General features: G+C 37.8%; 2 long non-coding RNA genes across 3 annotated transcripts in view; one reads left to right on the plus strand and one right to left on the minus strand.

Moving 5' to 3' along the window:
* Positions 1-213: 213 nt before the first annotated feature.
* The window catches only part of LOC139999750 (uncharacterized), a 43,658-nt gene continuing 19,905 nt past the window's right edge, over positions 214-23,966 (minus strand). For both annotated transcript variants that reach the window (XR_011805259.1, XR_011805258.1), the window contains 4 exons: positions 7,242-7,401; positions 6,616-6,697; positions 4,380-4,452; positions 214-2,843 (listed from right to left, as the gene is read on the minus strand). This is a non-coding gene — a long non-coding RNA (uncharacterized lncRNA). The remainder of the gene's footprint in view (positions 2,844-4,379; positions 4,453-6,615; positions 6,698-7,241; positions 7,402-23,966) is intronic.
* Positions 12,605-13,589, plus strand: LOC139999778 (uncharacterized). Its single transcript, XR_011805300.1, has 2 exons — positions 12,605-12,716; positions 13,304-13,589. It is a non-coding gene; the product is annotated as an uncharacterized lncRNA (long non-coding RNA).

The raw sequence follows: 23,966 nt of genomic DNA on the forward strand, positions 1-23,966 counted from the left end.
CTGACCTTTTATGGAAATAATATAAACTTGGTATATTTTCTTTACCAAGGAACACCTGAGATAAAAAATGTGCAACCTGTTTGATATGGCTCTTGGTTCTTTAAAGTTATATGGGACACAAAAGGCTTTTATTTATTTTGGTGGTTCATTCTCCGAAAGTTGTTTCTGACTACTTAAATCAGTCTACTGAAAGGGAGTGTTTTGCAGTGAAGCTATCTGAGGTCATCTTGCAATATCGGTTAATTTACTAGTTTCACCATGTGAAACTTCTGTCTTCTGGACCAGACATACTGCAACATGCATTTGTGTTCCAAATGACAAGTTGTATGCCATGAGATGTCATGTTCTTAAATCTGGCATGGTCCTTTAACAGAAGCAAAAAAGATCATTGCAATATGCTTCACAGACTTAAAGCTTAATGGTAAAGTGCTCTGCAATGCATTTTATAATAATAGCATAGTCAAAGTCAAACAGAAGATAAGTGCTAGACGATGAGGAGGCTGTGAGGAATATTATCTGGGAAACCGCCGTTGTGCTTAAGGAAGGCCACCAAAAACAGTGTTTTGTTTGTGACTTTCATCAGCTCGATAGGAGTTTGAAAATTTATTAGCTAACGAAACTTAGTGATAGAAGGATGCTCCTTGTTTCAATCAAATTATCTGGCTGGAATCTACAGTCCTCTTACGAAACTCAGGTCTTATCCTGAGTGTTTGTTATATTTACAATTTCCTTTCAAGTTGGTAGCCAGGACTGCCAAAATCCAAGAAATCTTTCTGCTTCTTAGTTAAAGTTATTTTGTATGTTAAGATATACTATCTTAGCTGATAGTATTTCTCAACAGCTATTGTCTAGCCATCTCAAACTGAAAGCTAAGGCATAGAACAGTGATGTCAGTGTTCTGTAGTTGATATCAGACAGAGGTCATCATTGTTGTACCCTTAATCAGTGTGAATTACAGACCAAATCCAGGCTACTGTCTGTTGGCTGGCTGCCCTTTCCTTTGTGGAATATTGCAAATGACTGTTGGATAGCACTGGATATCCCTTTCTCTGGCTGCGACCTAGATGGCCCATGGGTCTGAACTATTGCTGCTACTCGATTAAGAGGAAGAAGGCGTAGGATGTACTGGGATTTTGAGGCGGTTCCAGGACAGTGAATCAGTCCTTATGGATAAGGGACTGAATTGCTCTTGTTCAACCCCTAAGCTGCAGATTTCACTTCAATATTTCAATTTTTCTTATTTGTATAAATAATTGCTTTAAAAAACAAACACATCAAAAAATAGACCTTTGGCACGTTTGTTGCACAAAAGGACGTAGTCGTGCAGTACTTTGTGCTTTCTTTCAATCTTAAAATAGAAATACTTATTTTTAGACACTCCCGTAGTAGCATTTCCTAGTAGATTCTCTTCCACTTGCCTGTCATTCTGCAAGCTCCCCTCTGTTAAAACATATTTTTTTTTCCCGTCTTTCTCTTTGTTATAGAATGCAACTGATAAGGAAGCTTCTGGTTTCCCTATTTGCTTTAGTGCTGAAACTGCATCTCAGAGAGTCTGTCAGGAGTTTACCAGCTTGGATATTATACTAAAACAGTATCTTCATTTAAAATGAATGATAAACCTGACACAGATGTTTACAGGATCCTTCTTCAATATGTTATCCACAGCTGGGAAAAAAAATGGAAAGACTAGGGAATGTGCAGAGACCAACAGGAAAAGCTTGGGCTGATGACAGCTTCTCAGGGCAGCACAGGGCAGCAGAATAAAGGATTGATGACTTGTTAAGAAGATGAATTTGGTAATAATTCAATGGTGGGAAAGAGTGTAAGGTGCACTGGAGCCAAGCCAGCTGCTTGCAGCTGACTTCAGCTGGCTCTTAGCCCAGAGCAGAGCAAAGGAGTGCTTGTCACTGTTAGCTTATATATGGTAAATAGAGTTCTACAGGTGTGACAAAAGAGATTCATAGTCAATCTGCTCATGCACAGAAGACTTTAAAAAGTAGCATTTTTTAGATAAAATATTTTCAGATTGAAGACTTCATAAAGAAATTTCCGAAGACTTATTTTCTCAGAATAGCTAGCACCTCAAGAGCTTGGATTTATGAAACCATGTGCTTAACTAGATACACCTTGGTCACTGAGCACACTGAAAAAGTTTCTTATTTCCCTGCAAGAAAGGAATAAAAGTTGATCACGTTTTAAAGACTCACGCAGTTTAGAATTTCTCATCACATGGCCAGGTAGATTTTTCAGATTTTTCTGGAAGCTTCTTTGTTGTAGCTGCATTCTCCTAAACAATTTGCTGCACAACAGTATATTTGGAGGAACTGCCTAATTATGTCTGAATTTCTAAACAATTGCTAAGCATCAGACTACTCCTTGCAACATGGTCAACTACTTAAAAACCCTAATGCTACTGGTCTCTCAAATGGACTCAGTGATTGTGCATGGAAAGGTGTTAAAAGTAAAGCTACAAAAGCACCATGAAGGTAGACTGAATTTCCTTTTAGTGTTGATGCTGAAATTTGGGCTTTCTCTAGTTCATGTGGTAGTCTCATGCCCTTAGTTTCTTATTTTGCATGAGCCCAGGGAGATCTCCATCTGCACTTGCTAAGTGCAGCTTGCAGTGTTGCATGTTATTTCCACCGTTCATGTTGCATTTCAGTGCAGTTGGAAATGCTTCAGCCATAAAGGGGAATGTGCTGCTCAGCCAAGCTGCTGGTAGGTGGCAATGTGCTGCCCAGAAAAGCATCTCCTGTGCAGAAAGCTAAGCAGCATTATCATCTGTCTGCCAATATTCTCCTCCTCACCTGCTATTCCACCTGATGATTTATTCCACCCCAAACCTGAGGGATGTAAACACACAAGGACAAAAAATAAGAATAAGGAAGACTGCAAGTTTGTAGCAAAACAATAACTTCAATTACAAAAACAATGAAAAAATGTCATTTTCCTTCAGATTTTTACTATGAGTACTCCTCTTCTATGAAATAATAAACATGTTGGTCAAAACAACAGTGACAAAGCAGAGTAATAGAATTAGGTTTGCAAGGAAGTGACACACTTTTATCCTGTGCTTTTCTATTCTTTGTTTAAATCAAATATCAGCAAGAACCTGCTTATAAAAAACAAATGATGTTGTTATCATCTGGAGGAAGAATGGACTTTATGGGTTTGGACTTCAGTACTGAGCACTTGATACCACTTAGGGGAACATAGAATTTCCCTTTCCTTTAATCAGAAATTCACCTATGATTGCCCATGGTCTGATAATGGGACAACGCCATAAAGGTTATACAGCACTTCAATTCTCCCCAGGATCCTTGTGTGGTCAGTGGAGACAGAGGGCTGTCTAGAAACTAAACTAGAGCAGAAACTGTTTTCAGATACAATGCCAAAGGAGGATCTGCCCCCTCTCCTCTCATCTGTCATGGATGTACTCAGCCTCACCTCCTCTTTCAATACCATTTGATTAAAAATGGGAAGTATTCTCCTGTTGTTTTTCTCCCTATATATATAAATTATGCACTGTCTTAAAGTTGTATCTATTAAGTTTAGTTATTTAGGTGTACTGAAGTTTTTAACTCTTGTGTTTTCATTTCTTTTTAAAAATTTAATGAGAAGTAATTTAATTGATAAGTGCTGCTGTATCACTGATGCACTGCTATGACACAAAGAGATTTGTTCAAATTAAGCTTAATGAGTTGGCATATTGAAAACTATTTATATATTTATTTAAAAGCTTCCTACAGTGTAACTCTGCAATTTATTGAGGAATCAATATTTTATTAATTTCAATAGAACTGACCACCTTTTTGGTATGCTAGGGCACGTATAACATCTTTTTTTTTTTTTTTTTAAGACCATAGTTGAAATTTTTGTAGTTTTGTTCAAAGAGTGATTACATTTGAAGTTTACAGAGTAACACCTGGCACTACAACTGTTCTCATATCCATAAGGTTAGGTAAGGTTATTCTCCATTTGGCTAACTGAGATTAAGAGGACAGACTTATTTAAAGATTAACAGAAAAAAAGTTCTTTAGTCATTGTTTACTAAGGCAGATGCTGACCATATATACCAGAAAGCAGTTAGACTGCAATCAACCTTTCAGAAACCAGGGTGTGGTTTTCACTAAAAGAATGAGAATTTTGCTTTTCAAGAGAACTAAGCTGGAGATGTAACAGGACAGAGCTCCTTTTTATTGTTAGGGTTGTTTTTGCTTTGTTGTTTGCTTTTAGTATTATTTGTGCTTTCCCTGGATAGTTTTCAGTGAACATGCTTCTTGACAATAAGCTACTTCACAGTCCAAGGAAGTATAAAAATATAGTCAAGTGAAATAGAAATCCATTCATTTCTACTAGTGGGCAGCATTAGAACTCACCTTTGTTAGTGTAATTCTGTTCATCTTTACTGCATGACTAAGGTCTGTCTTCTTTCGTAACCCCAGTTGTCAGCTGAGAATCAAGAAAATCATATTACTTTCCCTGAAATTCTCCAGAATCCTTGACAAAGAAAAGATTCTACAGTTTTAATGTTGCATTTGCTTTTCTCAATGTAATGCCACTTTATATTGGGTGTCAGAGAAGGGAATCTACACGTGTGTATCTGCTTTCACTTGTGATATGGCATGATGTAAGCTTATCAATACTGAATTAGCTTAAATACTGTTGTTTTAGAAGAAGAAAAAAAAAAGACCATTCTAGTAATTTTATTTGTTTATTAAATGCTACTCTTGCATAAAATGATGTAATGGATCTCAATAGAAAGTTTTTCTAAAATGGGTCAAATGGCAAAATTTTTTGTCATGTGATCTCAATCATTAGAGCTAGTTAACACTGTGGTCTCTAATAAAAAGAGAGAGATTACATTCGAAAGTGCCTCAACACTTGAATTTTTTCTTTTTATTATTAAAACAAACAAACAAAAAACCACCATTACCAAAGACTTTGGCAACAGTAATGATTAAATATTTGCTTCCTTCTTTGCTGTATCAAGACTCTATGGTCACATATTACTGTTGTTGTATTTATGGAAGAAGAGCGATGAGATATCTACATAGAAAACATACTGGGCAAGTTACTGAAGCAGATCATTGCAGCTTACTTTGGGTATCAGATAAACTTGTGAACAGGCCAGTGTGGACTTAGAGATTGTGAAACTAAGAACTACATGGGAATGTCCACATAGAGACTACAGAGTAGGTATCAAACCCAAACCACAAGCAAATAACTCTAGAAAAAATGCCAAGTCTCCATACAGAGAAATGAAATTGGGCCTATATATCACCCTACCACTCAGACATTGGTTCACTCCCTGGAGATGTAGCATAAATGTAGTCTTATTGCATGATTTCTGTTGGGTACTTTAATGGTACTGGGATTTATTAGATGTTGGGGTAGTTAATGTCGGACCCAACAGATTGCTTTGTGGTTGGATTATCATCAACTGTCTCTGACTGGCTTCCAAAGTATCCTAACCACTGTCTCCCTTTCTTTAGAGCTGTGTCATGTCTCTAAGTATTCTAAGCAGAGGGTTAACTCTGGCAATGTTCTATTTCATTGTGGTAATAATGAAATTTAAGCCCAGGTATTCTGTTTGATTTAATTTAATTTCTATGACATACATACGGGTTTCATGAGGTTACTGGATATAGCTAGTATACATATGCAAAATGGTAACACAAGATTTTAAGAATGAAGACTAAGCAAACACTATTTTAAAAAATGTATTTCGAATGGGACAAACTCTATTAAAAAAAAAAAAAGTATTCAGAATGGATTTTGCAGCTCCAGAGGTACAGCATGTACAGCTGAAGAACAGCTATCCTTCTGTCATACAGCCCCTGAAAGCACCACAATGCTGTCCTCATGTTTCTATTCAGACATGAGAATACAGGAATACTCTTCTGGAGGAACATCTCCATAGATAAAGTAACAGTTCATTGTGCTCAGGAATATGCAGCATTGTCCATGAAAAACTTAATGGGCACAATCAGCTTCTATAGTGTTTTCCAAGACCTGTTCATTTGGCTCTGAAAACTAGTTCAAAAGGATGAAGCTCAGGATATTCTGATATTCTCCTCTTCTTAGTCTGATCTCTTAGTAATAAGTATTGAAGACAAGAAGAACTACTGTGAGCCTAAGAGAAATTACTTTGTGTGCCATGAGGGAAAAAATTAAAGTCAGGGCATGTAATCTGCTCTGCTTTTAAAAATGACTAAGGGAGATGAGTGCTTCTTGACTTGAAATGAGCAGTCATGACACCTGGAAGGTAACAGAGATGTTAGGAATTCTGCTGACAACTTGGATAAATGTGCCAGAAGCATTTTTTTATTTTTTTTTTAACTCAGAATGAATACTAATGATGGATGAATGGGAGAAGTGGGGACACAGTTCCTCTGGCTACTGTCAGCCTGTGCTTCAGTGAAACGTACAATAAGGCAGCACTTGAACTTGTGACAAGATAATTAAATCTGTCAACTGCTTGTGATTGAGTTTATCAACAGGTCATTCACCTTTAGTTTCGCCTCTCAGAAATGTTGGTGCATGATGTCACTTAGTTTGGTATATCCCCAGGATTTCAGCAAAAAGACATGCCCAAGTGACTGTTTTTCTTACCTTTCTGTTTCTTCAAATTCTTCCATGTCAGTGTGACTAGAATAGATGTGATTGGAGGGACTCTGAGGTCAACAGGTTGAATCTGAGAAGAAAGAAAAAAGATGAAGGAAAGAAGGAAAAATGACTTTAAGTGTAATATTTGAAACAATAATGCAGTTTCATTATGTTCTTTTTCAAGACCAGTTCCTTTCAGTTTGGGACCACAGGATGCGCTTCTGGGAAGTATGTTAACAACTTAAAAAGCTGTCAGCATAGTTGTCAGCAGAATTTGCACACTGATTAAGTAAGCAGATTTTTCTACCATGATGGTAGGGGTGCTGTAGTTATAAGTATTCCTTCCATTCCTCAGAAGCACACATTCTGACTTCTATATAATCAGACTAACTGATTTTTTGATACTTGCCTAAGGAAAAAGACCCAAGCAGAAAACCAACCACAAAAACAGTTCTCTTTTGAGAACTTGTAAAAAGTGATTTTGTTCTATATAAGTATTATATTCATTCCTACCAAAAGGTCCATTGCCATGATCTAATATTTCTCCTTGTTTATTCTCATAACAGGGAAATTAAATTATTGTATAAATCAAAATGAACCAATGCTGAAACTCATACACAAACATAAGTTACCTCAGTGCAGGGAAAACTGTTGTTCTCTCGTACTGGAAGAAATTTAGTACTGTAGAAATGACTGTAAAATTATTTTGCCAAGACTTGATGAAATGTTCTTTTTCCTAGCTCGATCAACTTGTCACTTGCAGCAGAGCTTGGTAAACCATTCTCTACAGATCTGGAAAAAAAAGGAAAAAAAAAGAACAAATGTTGCATACCTTCAAACACAGCTAATTCTTCCATTAATGAAATCATCAATGAAAAAAAGATAATAATTGAAAGGACTCCCAGAGAGTCTTTTCAGGGTTTTCTGTCCTTTCATGAAAGTTCCTTATCCTCTTCAAAAATCTCTGAAAAATGGAAAAAATGGGGGTTGTTTTTTCATTGCCTTTTGTTTGTATTTTTTGTTGTTGTTGTTGGTTTGGTTTCATTTTTTGTTTGTTTGTTTTTATTTTTGTTATCTTTAAATTTGTTTTTAGTTGTAGAATGCATGGAATTTTATTGCATTCAGGCTGCTTTGGATGAAGAGGAAATAAAGAATGGTTGTCAGTTAATGAAGTAAATGAGGTCTAAGAATTTTAACAGGATTTATTTATTGCTAAACTATTTCTTGGACTCTGCAATTTCTGAGCCAACTACCTTAGATAAAAGCAAAAACCAAAAAGGTTGGATACCCATAAAACACTGACTGAGGTTAAATACCATAAACTCATAAAGATATTTTAATCTTCTCATAACTCCTTACCTTTTACTGCTGGTGATATCATCCAGATTTTTTAGTTCCACATGGAAGTTCTCTACTAGTCAGTATATTCACATTTTAGGGAACTGGAGAAAAGCCACAATGCTTCGTTGAAAATGTGCTACCACTCATGGAACACACTGCAGACCAAAACCTCATGATGACTGAAGGTCTCTATCATGTGTGCGACTGTTCTGATTTTTGTCTGTACTTCATGATGTACTGGGTGGTTTGTTTTAAACCAAGCACTCATTCTAGATAGCTCTATGAAATCAAGTACATTTAGGAAGTATATTAAAACAAAGAACATGTCTTGAAGCACACTACATGATTGTTAGAATAGAGGAACTCAGTGAGAATCATTCATCACAAGAGTCATCAGGCCATCATTACAAACTGTGATTCAAAGGCTTTCGTGAGAGAGAGATTAAGACTACACGTTAATAAAAGTGATATCAAAATCACAGGAGACAATGATTTATTTTCCTCCTTCTAATATATATACATTCTATTCTCTGAGATCCTACAGACAGTAGGCAAGAGGACTAATTAAAAAATATTTTTAGAAAGTATAATGCTTTAAGATGTCAAAGAAACATTTAGCCCTCAGAAGAGAAACTGCTGTCACCTTAAAAAAATAAAAGATTACTCTTTCTAAGTGCATCTACAATACTTTACAATAAATACTTTACAGTATTTCATCCTGGTCTCGTCGTATTGTCTATTTAAGTTGCCCAAGAGTTTCTGCAATAAAATCCTATTTGTGACAGTTAGGAGCTTTTATCTTTTTTAGACTAAAGTTTTTCATGCTGTAGATCTGACTTGGAGATCTGAAGTATTGCAGCGAAAATAGTAAAGGATTTAAAAAAAGTTCTAAAGAAAAAAAAATGTACTCCTGCAATATAAACTTACAGTAAGACTAGGAGTCAGATACAAGGTCAGCAGGAAACCAAGTGCACCCATGACACTGGGATAATATTAAGAATTGAATTGAAATGTGATGACATTCAAAGAGGAGTTTCGGAAAAGGGGACTGGAACTTTTACTGGAAACCTGAATCAGAACTGTGAGGGGTTTTCTCATTTTTGTCTTACTCCATTGCCTAGAGACACTAAAGATTTTAAACTGTCCTATACAATATAGCACGTGGTTAATTCAAATTCATCTGTATATCAGGTAACACAGTAATGTAGTCCAATAAAGAACCAGAAATCACTTCTTTAACTGATTACCCAACTGTGCTGGGTGTGAACTGGGGCTGTGGTCTGATAAAAAGGAGGCAAGAGCATCATACTGTTAGTTGTTGCATCTCAACTGTAAGAAAGTGTCTTACAACAGGAAAGCTTCAGATTCATAAATTTCTTCTTCTTAGGTTCTGAGCTAGTGTGAGTGATGCAGAACAACTTAAGTCAAATCAGATGAGTTTTAAGCCACTAATTGTGACAAGTTCTTTGTCATGTGTGGCTCGTCTCAAGAAAGAGATTAATGTTGAAAAACAATATAGAATAATATTTTAAATTTCCATTTATTTCCATTTTATTTTTCTAATTAGATTCTTGTCTCTAATTAGATTCTAATTGTATTATTCCCAGAGCCTGGAACAGAACTTATATTTCTCTCAAAATTACATGTTTTCACCAATGAAGGCACAAAATCACTGGGCAAAGTGTCTCATTTTTATCTCACAAAATCACTGAATGGTTGAGGTTGGAAGGGACCTCTAGAGGTGATCTGGTCCAAACCCCTGCTCAAGATGGTTGCTTAGGACCACATCCAGAAGGCTTTTGAAGGTCTCGAAGGAAAGAGACCCCCCAACCTCTGTGGAGAACCTATGCCAGTGCTTTATCACCCTCACAGTAGAGAAGTGCTTCCTGATGCTCAGAGAGAAGCCCCTGTGTTCCTGTGTTCCCGTTTGTGCCCATTACCTCTTTTTCTGGTGATGTGCCCATCACCTCTTTTTGTTTTTCATCACTTCTTCTTTTTGATTTCTTAAATCTGTTCTCACAGAAATGCAAATGACATCGCTTATTGTCTTGGCTCTGGCCAGCGGTCGGCCCCTTATCTAACATGGGGCAGCTTCAGGATTCTTCTCACAGAAGCCACCCCTATGCCCCCCACTACAAAAGCCTTGCCACTACACATACCTGGGACAGTTGATTTAAACCTGTAGAGCGACAGTGACAGCAAAAGCCCAGTTAAGGAGCTGAAAATTGAAGCAGTAAATAAAAGGAACCAAGGTACACATAAATTTGTCTTTTTTTTTTTTCCATTTTTTTAACATATACAGAAAATATTAAAAATCTGGGTAGGCAAACATTCTGCCCTTGCATTAAGAAGCTTAAAAAAATATGAGTTGTTCTGCTAGCTATCATTCTGCAGCACCAATAGACTATAATTCAATTTATTGGACAAATGATGTATTTGAATTTGGAATTTCCACGTATTATAAATCCTGTTAGGATCTGCTATGTAACTATCAACGGATAGACTTGTGACACTATAAGAATGACTTGTAGAGTACCATGCTAAGACTTAATCCATCATTCTTTCTTCTGAATGTGTTCCACTGCAGCTTCCCCAGCCTGTTTACTATCTGCCTCTCATTTCCTCTTCTTTCTCACATAAGTGCTGAAGTCTTGGCTGAGCAAGAGAAAATTTCCAAATTCTCTGTCTATTCCTGTTGTCTTTATTCATTATAAGGAAAAACATGAGGAAAGACAGGATTTAGAGTGTAGGAAAAGACAAATAATGGAGAATTTGGTTCTGCATGAAGACCTCATGACTGCAGTCTAATGCTGCCACATAAAGGTGCTGGGAATCAGGTCCTACCTGACCTAGTGGTTGTATGTCTGACAGGGTCATTCCTGGAAGGTTAATGTTCTCTGCAGCTCTACAGTTCTGTCACTGAAATTTTGACTATATGAGGAAATGGAAAGGAATTTTTGTTCATTAGAGTATGGATCGTCTTTGCACCCTGATATTTGGTTTCTGTCTTACTGTACAGAAGAATAGACAATAAAGTAGTCAGAAAAGGTAGAAACTGTCCCACTAAATCAACTCTGCATAGAGGACAGGTTTTTTTCAGAGAATTTTACTCCTGTACTTCTGCAGAAACTAATCTAATTTCATTGCTGTGCAGGAGGGCATATGGTTTATCCTTAGACACAAAATCAATTAATTTTGACAGTTACTTTCACATTTATAAGCCATTTAACTAAGATTTTTTAGTGGTTTGTGTTTACAAAATCAGTAAATTTCCTAAATACAACAGAACATGTTTCTATAAAACTGTCATGACTCTTTCCTGTCTTCTGCAAACAAGTAGTATGGCCATAACCAGAATTACAGTATTCATAATTACAATTTGATGTGAATTCCCCCAATATTACTTGCTCCCCTCCGAATCTAGTTTAAAGCCCTGCTAGTGAATCCAGCCAGCATGCTACCCGAACTGCTCTTGCCTCATGTGGTCAGGTGTGCCCCTCCTGTGTCAGAATGCTCCGTCTCTCAAAAGCATGCCAAGATCATAGAACCTGAAACCTTGATTGTGGCATGAGCTATGCAGCCAATCATTCACCTGATCCGTACACTGCCTCCTCCTCTGATCCCAGTCTCCAGCTGGAAGGATTGATGAGAACACTGCTTGTGTTCCTGATCTCTTCAGCATCATTCCAAAGGACATAAAGTCCCTTTTGATGTTTCCGAGTCTCTTTGTCATGGCCTCAGCTGTAACCACCTGGCTTGACCAGTCTCGGTAGCCTCCTTGTGATGTCAAGAATACGGGCCACAGGCAGGCAGCAAACCTCTCTTGAGAGAGTCTGTGCTTAATGTGTATATGGCACAAATTACAATGAGCTTGTATGTGTTTTTAAAATTTTCTATTTATTCCATATATACATGTATATATATATATAAGATTTTCCTAAGTCTACTTTATTCTTTCTGCTTCATGAGATAAGTTATTTATTGAAACTGGGTGATAAATAAATTGGTGCACATGCTCTGGTAGAGCATTTGGAGAATCTCAGCAAACTTTCTAGAGCCAGTGCACTATTCATTGAGTAACCATTGGTAACCATAGAGCTCCTACTTACAGCTTGCTTGACTATCAAAAAGGATTGAAGGACAAAACAATCCTCTTTTAAAGCATCCACTTTTTTTACTGAGGGCCCTTTCACTATGTTGGAAACAATTTTGTATGTCTGCCACATTCAATACGCAGCAAGTACTGTGCCAGCTGGTCTGGAATCAACATGTTGAAAATATTCATAGGGAGCACACCACATGCTCAGGAAGATGGAAAACAGAATCTGACAAAGCAGCTGATGCCTGTTGGTGATGCTGAACTAACAGGCTACCATGCAGTGAGACATTTCAGATTCAAAAAACAGTACATTTCCTTCTTGCTTTTGACTGTGTTCCCTTACTGGCATGTGGCTTGTAATCCTTAAGAGGCATTCTCTACTTCACCTACTTCCCTGTTAACACGATACATTTCCATTTGTTTTATGTTCTGCATGGTCACCAGCAAATTCAGTCCTTCCCATCCCCTGCTGGCTTCTACAGCATTCTGTAGTTGTCTCTACATCTTAAATTATTGTCTTTACATCTTAAATTATTTAAAAAACAATTAAATATTATTGTAAAGTGCTCAAGTACTCTTTCCAGTAACATCTGATGATTTCTCTGTAGCATACATCAAGAGCTGTTAGCTGATCCACAGGTGACAATGTGAGCTCTTCATTGACTTGGTGAGTATTCACTAGCAGTCAGAGAGATTACAGTATTAGTTCACTGAGCCAAATGGACAGCTTTTAGACTCCAGATTTTATAGTTCACAAAGCCTATATTTCCCCTTGCTTTCCCTAATTTTACACCAGTGTGACTCTGTTGACTCAGTGAGACAGTTCTTTGTTTGCCATTAGGCACAGAAGGAGACAGGAAAGTTCTGCTCTTCCTTGCCCGGTACTGTCTATGCTGGCTTTTGTTTTGTGAAAACTTGTCAGCAATAAATGGTTATGCAGACAGTATGTATATGAGATAAAAACAAACTAAACAAACAAGCAACAACAACAACAAATATATGGACAAATCCTTAATATTTTAATCTGCCAAATAACAGATGTACTTTTGTTCAGAGGTTTTCATGTGTCACTGTCTTATCCTATCCTAAACCATCCCCTGTAGAAAAGATTTTGTTTGTTTGTTTTGATTTTTTTTCTGATGCTGTCACCATCTAATTAACATTATGTGTTGTGAGTGAGATAAACAATGTGTTGTGAGTTAAACTCTATGACATTCCAGCTGGATTTAAATCAGAACTGTTTGCTCTTTTCAGAAAGATCTCATCAGGCTGACAGTCTAGCAATTTCACTGCTGTCCTTTACATCATGAGACTCCTCTCACCATCTTAATGCCTCACAAGGACAGACACTGCTGCCAGCAAAAACTTTATTGGAAGAGGCTCTGCAGAGATGATGCATTAACTCTAAAGTGCCAAAAAATTAATTGTGGGGCCAAGCTGAATGTGTCACTGCCTTTAATGTCACTTTATCAGCAAATTGGAAAGGATTATTATTCAGATTAATGTGAAGACTATTCAATACAACAGATGCACAATTGCAGAGGAGTGCCAACTTCTTTCCTTGATTGTTCTTTGCTTTTGAAGTTTTGAAGTTTGAAAGAGTGAGACTTCAGCTCACTGAAGGCTCATTTAAATCAGCAAAGTTTTTCCACTGAAAAGTGTAAGGGAGTACAAAGCTTCATGAATCTGGGTTAAAGTTGTGATAATCATTCTAGTTGTGATAATCATTCTAATAGGTTCAAGTACTAGGAAAAATAGGGAGAGGTTAAAATTTTTCTCCTTTTGACAAGTGAGAAGTGTAACTAACTTACCCACACACTCTCACAGATCAAACATAGATCTGAAACTTGCAGCTTTTTGTGTTTTCAGAGACTGACTTCTTGAGATTATTCTCTTATAAAATGGATACTAATAGAGTATGGAAGAGGAAGAAGCAGAAAAAATGAAAAAATATTTATATTTTCATTTTTAAAGTCTTTAATATAAAAAGATTCCAAAAATACAGTTCAGAGAAAGATCAAGTTTCTTTTATGCAAGTTAGTGCATGTTGTAAGACAGATAAAAGATCCTGCAAGCCAAACCTGGGGAGTAAAAGCAGAAAGGGACTGACCTGAATTACTTGAACCTTGTTGATGCAGTGCACAGCTACACTAGCCATGTAGCTGTGCACTTTAATATCTTTAATTTTAATAATCTTTAATTTAATTTAATTTTAATTAATTTAATTTAATTTTAATAATATTTTAATAATCTTTAATATCTTTAATATCTTTATTTTAATATCTTTAATAAAGATATTAAAGAAGATGGGCCCCAGCCCCCAGTGGAAAAACACCACTGGTGACCAGTAGTCAACTGGGTGTCACTCCATTCACCACCACTCACTGGGCTTGGCCATCCAGCCAGTGTTTAACCCAGCAAAGAGTGTATCTGTCCAACCGATGGGCTGCCAGCTTCTCCAGGAAAATACTATGGGAGACCATGTCAAAGGCCTTGCTGAAGTCTAGGCAAACTACATCAACACCTCATCCACCACATGGGTCACCTGGTCGTAGAAGAAGACAAGGTTGGTCAGGCAGGACTTACCTTTCATGAACCCACGTTGACTGGGCCTGATCCCCTGGTTGTCTAGCATATACTGTGTGATTACATTCAAGATCACTGGTTTCATCACCTTTCCTGGCACCAAGGTCCGACTGACAGGTCTGTGGTTCCCTGGGTGTTCCTTACGACCTTTCTTATGTATGGGCATCACATTAGCAAGTCTCCAGTCATCTCAGTCATCATGGTCCACCTCTCAGGTTGACCTTGACTGCTGATAGATGATGGAAAGTGGCCCAACAATCACACCCACTAAATCCCTCAGCAAGCTCGGGTGGATCCCTTCTGGTCCCATGGACTTGTGACGGTCCAGGTGGAGCAGCAGGTCTCTGTTCCCACCTGAACTGTGGGGGGTTTCTTCTATTCCTCATCCCAGACTTCCAGGTTGGGAGGCTGAGTATGCCAAGGATAAGTGGTCTGGCTAGTAAAGACATCTGTCTGTAAAGACAGATGCAAAGAAGGCATTAAGAACCTCAGCCTTTTCCTTATCTTCAGTTCCCCCCTGCATCCAGTAAATAATGAAGATTCTCCTTGTTCCTCCTCTTGCTGTAATTGTATTTGTAAAAACATTTTTTGTTATCCTTAACCATAGTGGCCAGGTTGAGCTCGTGCTGGGCTTTGACCTTCCTGTTTTTTTCTCTGTATATGTTGGCAACTTCCCTGTACTCTCCCCATGTTGCCTGCCCCTTCTTCCACTGGACATAAACTCTCTTTTTCTCACCGACACTCAGCAAAAGTTCCCTGTTCAGTCATGCTGTTCTTCTTCCCTGCCAGTCCACCTTATGAGTCCTTCTCTGTTTGTGAACAGCAGGTCTAGCAGGGCACCCCCTCTGGCCGGCTGACTAACCAGCTGAGTTGGGAAGCTGTCTTCATGCACTTTAGAAATCCCCTAGCCTGCTTCCTTTGAGCTGTATAGTATTGCTAGCATTTTTCCAGGAATTTAAAGTCCTCTATGAACAAGTGCTGTTGATTGAGTGACTTCTGCCAGCTGCTTATAGAAGACCACATCCACCTCTTCATCCTGGTTTGGCTGTCTACAACAGACGCCCACCAGGATGTCTGCCTTGTGGGCCAATTCCCTGATCCTCAGGTATCTGTTCAGGGTTTTGTTGTGAATTTCTGTGAACAGAAAATAGGTAGTGTTTTATTGTTTCTCTTCAGTAATGTGAGAAGTTTAGAGAGATTTGTTTTAGACCATTTTAGTACTGCTTCGCTCTCTCCTCTCCCTACTTCTTTTTTTTTTTTTTTTTTTTTTTTTTTTTACAGTAAAGCTATCAATAAAACTGGGCTGGTAAATTTAGGCTTTGAGAGTGAATATGTACAGTTTTAAATTGGAAGATGTATTTTTAATTCTTTTGTTATTTGATTTATTGTCACAGTCAGTAATGTAGAGACAGACAGAGAGTGTCTTTTTAAATGTGATCTAGGATAATAAGGTAACTTCTCAAATTTAATAAATACAAATTCCTGTAAATAAATATGAACAAAAGGACCTACTTACTCAGGTAGAATTTAAAATGATCACACTGGGGGGCCTTTGTTTATTTATTTATTTATTTATTTATTTATTTATTTATTGTGCTGTGTGTAATTCCATAGTGTATGCAATTACTCAGGTGCTCCATCCATTTGTTTTGTAGAAGCACCTGTTATTTGTCTAGAAAGTAGCTGACATACAACATTTTAAATGAAAATGGCAAATGGAAAATGAACAGACAGCAAGCTGTTTGCAGCAGCTGCTTGTTTGTTGTCTATACAAATTGAATTTGGCAAGTTCTATTCATCTCTTTATAAAATTGTATTTGTAGTTGTCCTAAGAGATTACAAAGATTTTCATTTGCTGTTCATATAATTATAGTAATGCCTCAAGCTATCTTTATAATAGTAATAATAATAATAATAATAATAAATAACAGAAAAAACAAACAAACAAAAAAAACATAAAAGCTGAGTTTAAGGATCCCAATAACTTTTATCTTTTCCGAGACAGTGTGACAGTTGCTCATTCTCTACTGTTCACATGCAGTTCTTTGACTTTGTGCTGTCTATGAATTTTTCTTGCCAATGATCATGATGCACGTATTTGAGTAGTGTAGACCATAAAATTAAAGAACTAATGACAAGTAGAGTAGCTTATGAAAGACTTCTCAGAAGCTGTTTTATACCTAATTGCCACAGAGGCATAATAAGTTTTAGATATTAGGAGCAAGTCCTGCTGTAATCAAGAAATATATCACATGCCATATGACTTGAATAACCATGAAGTTATTAATTCCTCCAGCTCAAGGTTTTCTTTAAATTACTAAACTAATTATGTTGAGGATGGTTATGAGTAAACAAAGAATATTATTTTTCTTTCCCCACCATTTCCGTGTGTGAGCTATTTACAGTTGGAGAATTTTTGTAATAGCCATTTGTATAAAACCTATTATAATGGACCCCTATTCTTTCCTGAAGCATTGGAAGTAGAGGAGATAATTAATAATGGTTATCTGAAACCAGATAAGATTGGCTTGGGGCCTGTTTCAGAAGTGCAAGGGTACTATGTTTTAAAAATATAAACTACTTATACATGACACAAACTGCTCTGTAATAACGCCACTCCTAAAAGGAACAGTTTTTGCCCTGTTTCAGTCATAAATTTCTTCTGTTTCATCTATTCCTTGCCCAGTCCAAAATCCCTGCTTGGAGTCTTCACTCCTCGTTACCTCTTCATACCTCTTTCTCGGGATAACTTTGTGTGCATTCAGTGTTTTGAAAACTAGCATTATTTAACCCAGGTTCTTAAACATATATGACAAATATTTGAGACAGATAGGTACATACTGTGAAACAGCCTATTGAAAGCAAGAAATGAATAACACACTTATAACTGCAGGCTTATAGTTGCAAAATTGTTTAGTGTATAGTCATCACTGACTATACTGCTTTGTGTTTGGTACATTCAAAAACACATCATTTTACTAAATTTTTGAAGGCCAACTGCAGCCAATCACCAAGTAGCATTCGTCTGAGTAGAGATATCAGCGAATGTGAATCTCTGGATTGTATTCAACCTTTGATTACATACGAAATATGCAAACAGTAACTGGTCTTGATTTTCCTTTTAAAGCCCAGTGACATCGCAGAGTGTCTTTGAATTGAGCACCAAGTACACACAATACATCTGCTATTTGTATTAATGGCAGCTAATTGTTTTCCATAAAGGTATAGTAATTTTTCAAATTTTCCATCTTTGGTTGATTAGCTTTTTTTTTTTTTTCCATAAAAAATGTAAAAAGTTGCCTGTCACATGTCACACACATGTCACATCAAGAGATCTTTATCCTTCTTGTCATCCAGGCACTGAGCCACTGAATCTTTAAATCTAAAAGAATTTATATTTGTTGTGCCTCTCTATTAGATAAGCTGATTCTGTTTGTGATCTGTCCTGCAATACAGTGATATAAGGTATTACTACTACATAAGTGTTGTTTTGTATACTGCTCAATGGCAAACATCAAAATGCACTTCCATGCTCTTGGTTAGTGTCACATAAGTGTTACTAGCAGTATGCAAAACTAAAATAGAGACTTTCTATAAGAGTGTCAGATAATAGGGGTCTGCAAAATTATGATGCCTGATACATCAATATTAAACAAGATATAAAGATATAAAACAAGATACTCATTATTGCCTAAGCACATCCACATTAGCAGTCTGGCTTGCTTGGTGGTCCTCTGAATTTGCCATATGAGTAAGAGCTGTTCCACTTCTGGGACTAGAACTTCATGCTACAGAAACTCGTAAGTGGCCTTATAAAATCTGAACTATCAAGCTTATATGATATTACTGGCCAATGTTGGCAGAGAAACACCTTGTAGCAATACAATACTAAAGCCATCAGTTTCAAAGGTGCAATGTCTTATAATAAACGAATATGCTACGAAGCATACACCAGTCCAAGCTATGAGCAGCCAGTTTCTTGAGGAGAATGCTGTGGGGAACTGTGTCAAAAGCCTTGCTGAAGTCAAGGTAGACCACATCCACAGCCTTTCCTTCATCCACCCAGCATGTCACTTGATCAGGTTCATCAAGCAGGACCTGCCTTCCATAAACCCATGATGACTGGGCCAGATCACCTGGTTGCCCTACAAGCGCTGCGTGATGACACTCTGATAATCTGCTCCATGAGCTTCCCTGGCACTGAGGTCAAACTGACAGGCCTATAGTTCCCCAGGTCTGCCCTCCTGCCTTTCTTGTAGATGGGCGTCATGTTTGCTAGCTGCCAGTCAACTGGGACCTCCCCTGATAGCCAGGACTGCCGATAAATGATGGAAGGTGGCTTGGCCAGCTCCTCTGCCACTTCTCTCAGTACCTTCGGATGGATCCCATCTGGCCCCATCAACTTGCGTACATCTAAGTGCTGTAGCAGGTCGCCAACCATTTCCTGCTGGATTATGAGGGCCACATTCTGTTCCCCATGCCTTTCCACCAGCTCAAGGTACCGGGTATCCAGAGAACAACTGTTCTTGCCGCTGAAGACTGAGGCGAAGAAGGCATTAAGCATCTTAGCCTTTTCCTCATCTCTCCTCACTAAGTTTCCCCCCGCATCCAGTAAAGGATGAAGATTCTCCTTAGTCCTCCTTACACATCCTTACACAGTCCCTACACATCCTTACAACATCCTTATAATACTTCTGAGTGGCCTGCCCTCTTTTCCAAAGCTCAAAAACTCTTTTTTTTTTCCTAAGCTCTAGCCACAACTCTGTTCAGCCAGGCCAGTCTTCTTCCACACTGGCTCATCTTTGGGCACATGGGGACAGACCGCTCCTGAGCCATTAAGATTTCCTTCTTGAGGAGTGCCCAGACTTCCTGGACTCCTCTGCCCCTCAGAACTGCCTTGCAAGGGACTCTACCAACCAGTGTCCCGAACAGCTCAAAGTCAGCCCTCTGGAAGTCCAAGACAGTGGTTTTACTGGTCCCCCACCTTACTTCGCCAAGAACAGAAAACTCCACCATTTCATGGTCACTCTGCCCAGGATAGCTCCCGACCACCACATCTCCCACCAGTCCTTCTCTATTTGTGAACAGCATGTCCAGCGGGGCACCTCCCCTGGTAGATTCACTAACCATTAATGTGGCTCTGTGATCTCAAGTGCTAGCTTTTGCAGATATGACTTTGAACAGATTTTAAACACCAAATTGATCAAGAGGATTAACTGACTTACATTCTCAAGATTTTTCAAAGTGTGGAGCAAGTGAATATTTCTACATTAACAGCTAGTGTAGGCAAGTATGGAATGGAGACTGATGTTTGCTTCAACTCATCAGACATGGAACAAATAGAGTGAAAAAATACATGAATATAAATATCAATATGGTAATACTTATTATGGAAGGAAGTTAAAAATGCAAAACATCTCAGTTTTGAATATTTAACTCTTAGAAGAAGGTGTCACTTTATGCTAGAGAATCACTGATTCCATCTAAATGCAAAGGCATTTTGTAGGGAGTTCTTGGCTTTAGTATCACTTCAGGTTTTCCAGAAACTTCAGTTCAGTTTGAAGAAAGAATAAACTAATTTCACTGGAGAATTCACAGGACTTTTGTCAAGCAAGTGAAAGCCATTTTAAGTAGGGGCTAAAGTAGGAGTTTAAGAATAAAAGTGAAAGGAGGGATGTTAACACCAAATATTTATGCTCTGGAAACTGACCTGAACTTTCTTTTCTTCTTGTACTTTTATTATGGAATTACCATAGACAGCACACGAGCAGCATCACACCAGTTATTTTACCTGCCCTTTGTTTGGTCTTGTCCATTGAGAAACAATGGGTTAGAGGAAGTGAAAGAAATTAGCCCTTTGAAGACTTACTACAACTGTAGAGGAAAGCCCTGAAATTATGGAACAGAAATGGGTTCTTCCTAATGCTAGTAGGGAATGTGAATAATTTAAGGGCTTATAGAAAACTAAGGATGCAAAATGTTGTTCTGTTCTCTCTTCTAAGGGCCTCAGGATTCATCTTGGACAGAAGGCTGCAGATATCCAAAGGGATGGCACAAAACACACATATTTCTTACTTGCAGGCAAATAGGAAGGATTCTTCTTTGGAGAAGCAATCACTTCATCTCTTTTGGAGACACATTTGTGGCTGGATGACTTTATATCTATCCCAGTGGGAGCCATTGTGTCTACAACAAAGTCTGGCTTCCATTCTCCCATCCAGATGAGGAAATCACAGTGATATAATTTATTTATTTATTTATTTATTTATTTTAAGCAGATTTTTTTTCTACAAGGCCAGCCTCTCCTTATGTACAAAGTTTTTTCAATTTCATGAGCCTCATTTAGCTCAATGTCTCACCCCAAACTGTTTATAGAGGATAACATCATAGTAAAACAAGAAAGGTCTCTTGAGGGAACAGATGCAGTCATGCTGGGCTGTGTAATTACTTTGGGAGTGTATATAACTGCATTGTAATCGTTCCATTGCACCGTCAGGAAAATATGTGCCTTAGTGCAATAAGATAGCCAAATACAAACATGGCACCACATTATTTCCTCCATTGTGAAATCCATGTGTTTCACGTTCTTCATTTTGGCTCCAGAGACTTCCTGTGTTAGTAGTGGAATCAGTAAAAAATATGTTTTGAGTAAAATTTAATCATTTATGATTTCAAACATAATTTTCTTGGTCATCCAATACCTTGCAGAGTTAAATCCTGTTTTGTTTTCTGTGGCAGGATTCTGTCTGATGGGCAATGGCAGCACAGTTTTGTGTGAAATCATGCAAAACATAGTCTGAAAAAGAAACATGAGCTTACTTATACTTACAAACCCCTTTTATACACATGCACTCAGACTATTGCAGTTGTTGATTCATTAAAATTACAAAGGCTGACCAAGACTGCTCTGTAATAATGTGAATGCTATGTTTGGTACTTAAAAAGGGAACATTAACATCATCTTCCAGAAATAGATTTAAATAACAATATATTTAATCTGTGTTTTTAATAAGTCTTTTATACTTTTGTAATCACTGCACTATGGAGTTTATTTAAGTCTGTTTATAAAATAGTCCATCCTGGCTGGTGTAACAGTAAGTTGAATATCAGCAGAAATTCAGCTGACTCATACAACTCTCAGACAGTTTAGGCAAATACTAATTTCCTACCTAGATGATGATGATGATGATTATTATTATTAATTACATTAATACTGTGGCCTTTTTCCCCAGTGTTGGTGCACATATTTCTGGTAATTTAAATTGCTGCTATGTTAATAGCATAATCATCTCCAGTAAGTAGACTCTATCTATAGCAGAATGAAGGAAGTTCTTATGAACTTGTGCCCTCTTTGGAGATGTCTCAGATGAAAAATGAAAATTATGGAGAAAATCAGATGTGGAAGAGTTGCATTGTCTGAAATCTCTCTTGCATCTTGATAAGGAGTGAAAGTAACAGATGTTTTAAACAGATAGTAGTAATGCATATACAACTACCTGAAAGGAATCTATGGGGATCTAGGGGGTCGGCCTTTTCTCACAGGTGATAGGACTAGAGAGAATGACCTCAAGTTTTGCCAGGGGAGGTTTAAATTGAAAATTAGGAGACATTTCTCCTCAGAAAGAGTAGTCAGGCTTTGGAACAGTTTGCCCAGGGAAGTGGTGGAGTCACCGTCCCTGGGGGTGTTTAAGGAAAGGTTGGATGTGTTGCTTATGGACATGGTTTAGTGGGTGACGTTGGTAGATGGTTGGACCAGATGATTCTGAAGGCCCAACCTTAATGATTCTATATTTGGAAGACATTTCCCTGGACTGCCTTTTAAATCTTCATGGCAACATTAAGATCACTGGCCCAAACTCAACCATAATACCTGTGCTAGTAAGTTCTGCAATATTAAATAATTAATTATTAATAAATACTTACTCAGTAAGATCTTACTCAGTTCAAATCAAACATAAATAACTTCAGATGACTCCTAAACTCTCCAGACAGCTCTGGTGTTGCTGTAGAATGGAATATGATTTTTCCTTACAACCCACCAGTTATTTCCATGTCTTTTCTGGACCTTGGGATCTCTTTTGGGAGCTACATTACGCAGGGAAATATAATAAGGCTGAGATCACCACTGCCTCAACGTAATGCAAAGTTTAAGGCCTTTATCACAGCCAGTTTGGAAATGAATGCAGCCCCATCTTCTCAGCATTTTAAGACAGATGACTACCCAACACTGAACTGTCTCACGTTTTCAAACTGAGACAGCTTTGTAGAAATAATAGAAAAATTTCATTACAATTGGCCTAGCATGGAATTTATCCTTCAAAAGTTTGGTGGAATATCCTCGTAGACTTCAAAACTAGTACATCATCATTTGAACACTCCTTCATTTCTCCACAAGGACCCAACTGTTAGTCCTGGTAGCTATAGATAATTAGTCATATTAGCTCATCAAATTAGCCGATCAGTCACTTGAAGTCTGTTGACGACACCTGTTCTGAGCTCTACTGTGTTGTTCAGCAAATGACTTGCGGAAATCAGACTCTGTCTACAACCTTGGGATGGTTATAAAGCAGGTAAATTTATTCTCCAAAACCCTATGAGGTGTCATCTTGAGCTACCTTATGTAGGATCTTGGTCTTTTCCAAATACATATATATAGAGAGAGATCAGTCTCAATTCGTCCTGTCTCATTTGCATACATACAGCAACTCAGCTTTATTAAAGTGCATACTTCCCCTTGGAAGGCAACTAAAAGGTCTAGTGCTTAAACATTCTTTTTGATTTGTTCTAGTTGCTTGCCCCAAACTATAAGATGTTGTTGCAAAGATTGGTTTCCTCCTTGCATTAGATCTTCTCCTTCGTATGGCATTTGGTAAGGCCTTCCATACAATATCTCAACAGAGACTTATCTTTACCAATACATATTGGTCTCTTGACAGATTTTACCAATCTGTTGTTTTATCAAAAGGTTCATGTTTTTTCCCGTGGCCACTTGCCTGCGGCCTATATGGAGTGTGTTGTTGCCAGTCAATCCCCAGCACTTTGCTGACTTGTTGGGTCAGTTCTGCAGTGAAATGTGGTCCCCTGTCAGTAGACCTTACTGAGGGTACACCAAATCTCAGTATAATTTCATTCAACAATACTTTGGACACTTCTCTGGCTTTGTTAGTTCTATGTGGGAATGCTCCTGGCCATCTGGAAAAGGTGTCTGTTAGCACCAATAGGCATCTAAAGCCTCCTTTTCTTGAGAGTTTGAAAAAATCAATTTGCCCCTGTTTCCCAGGAACATTTCCCTTCCCTATTGTTCCTGTTTGGGGTTTGATTCCTGTCTGAG

The sequence above is a fragment of the Anas platyrhynchos genome, chromosome 29 (assembly GCF_047663525.1).
Source record: "Anas platyrhynchos isolate ZD024472 breed Pekin duck chromosome 29, IASCAAS_PekinDuck_T2T, whole genome shotgun sequence".
NCBI lineage: Eukaryota > Metazoa > Chordata > Aves > Anseriformes > Anatidae > Anas > Anas platyrhynchos.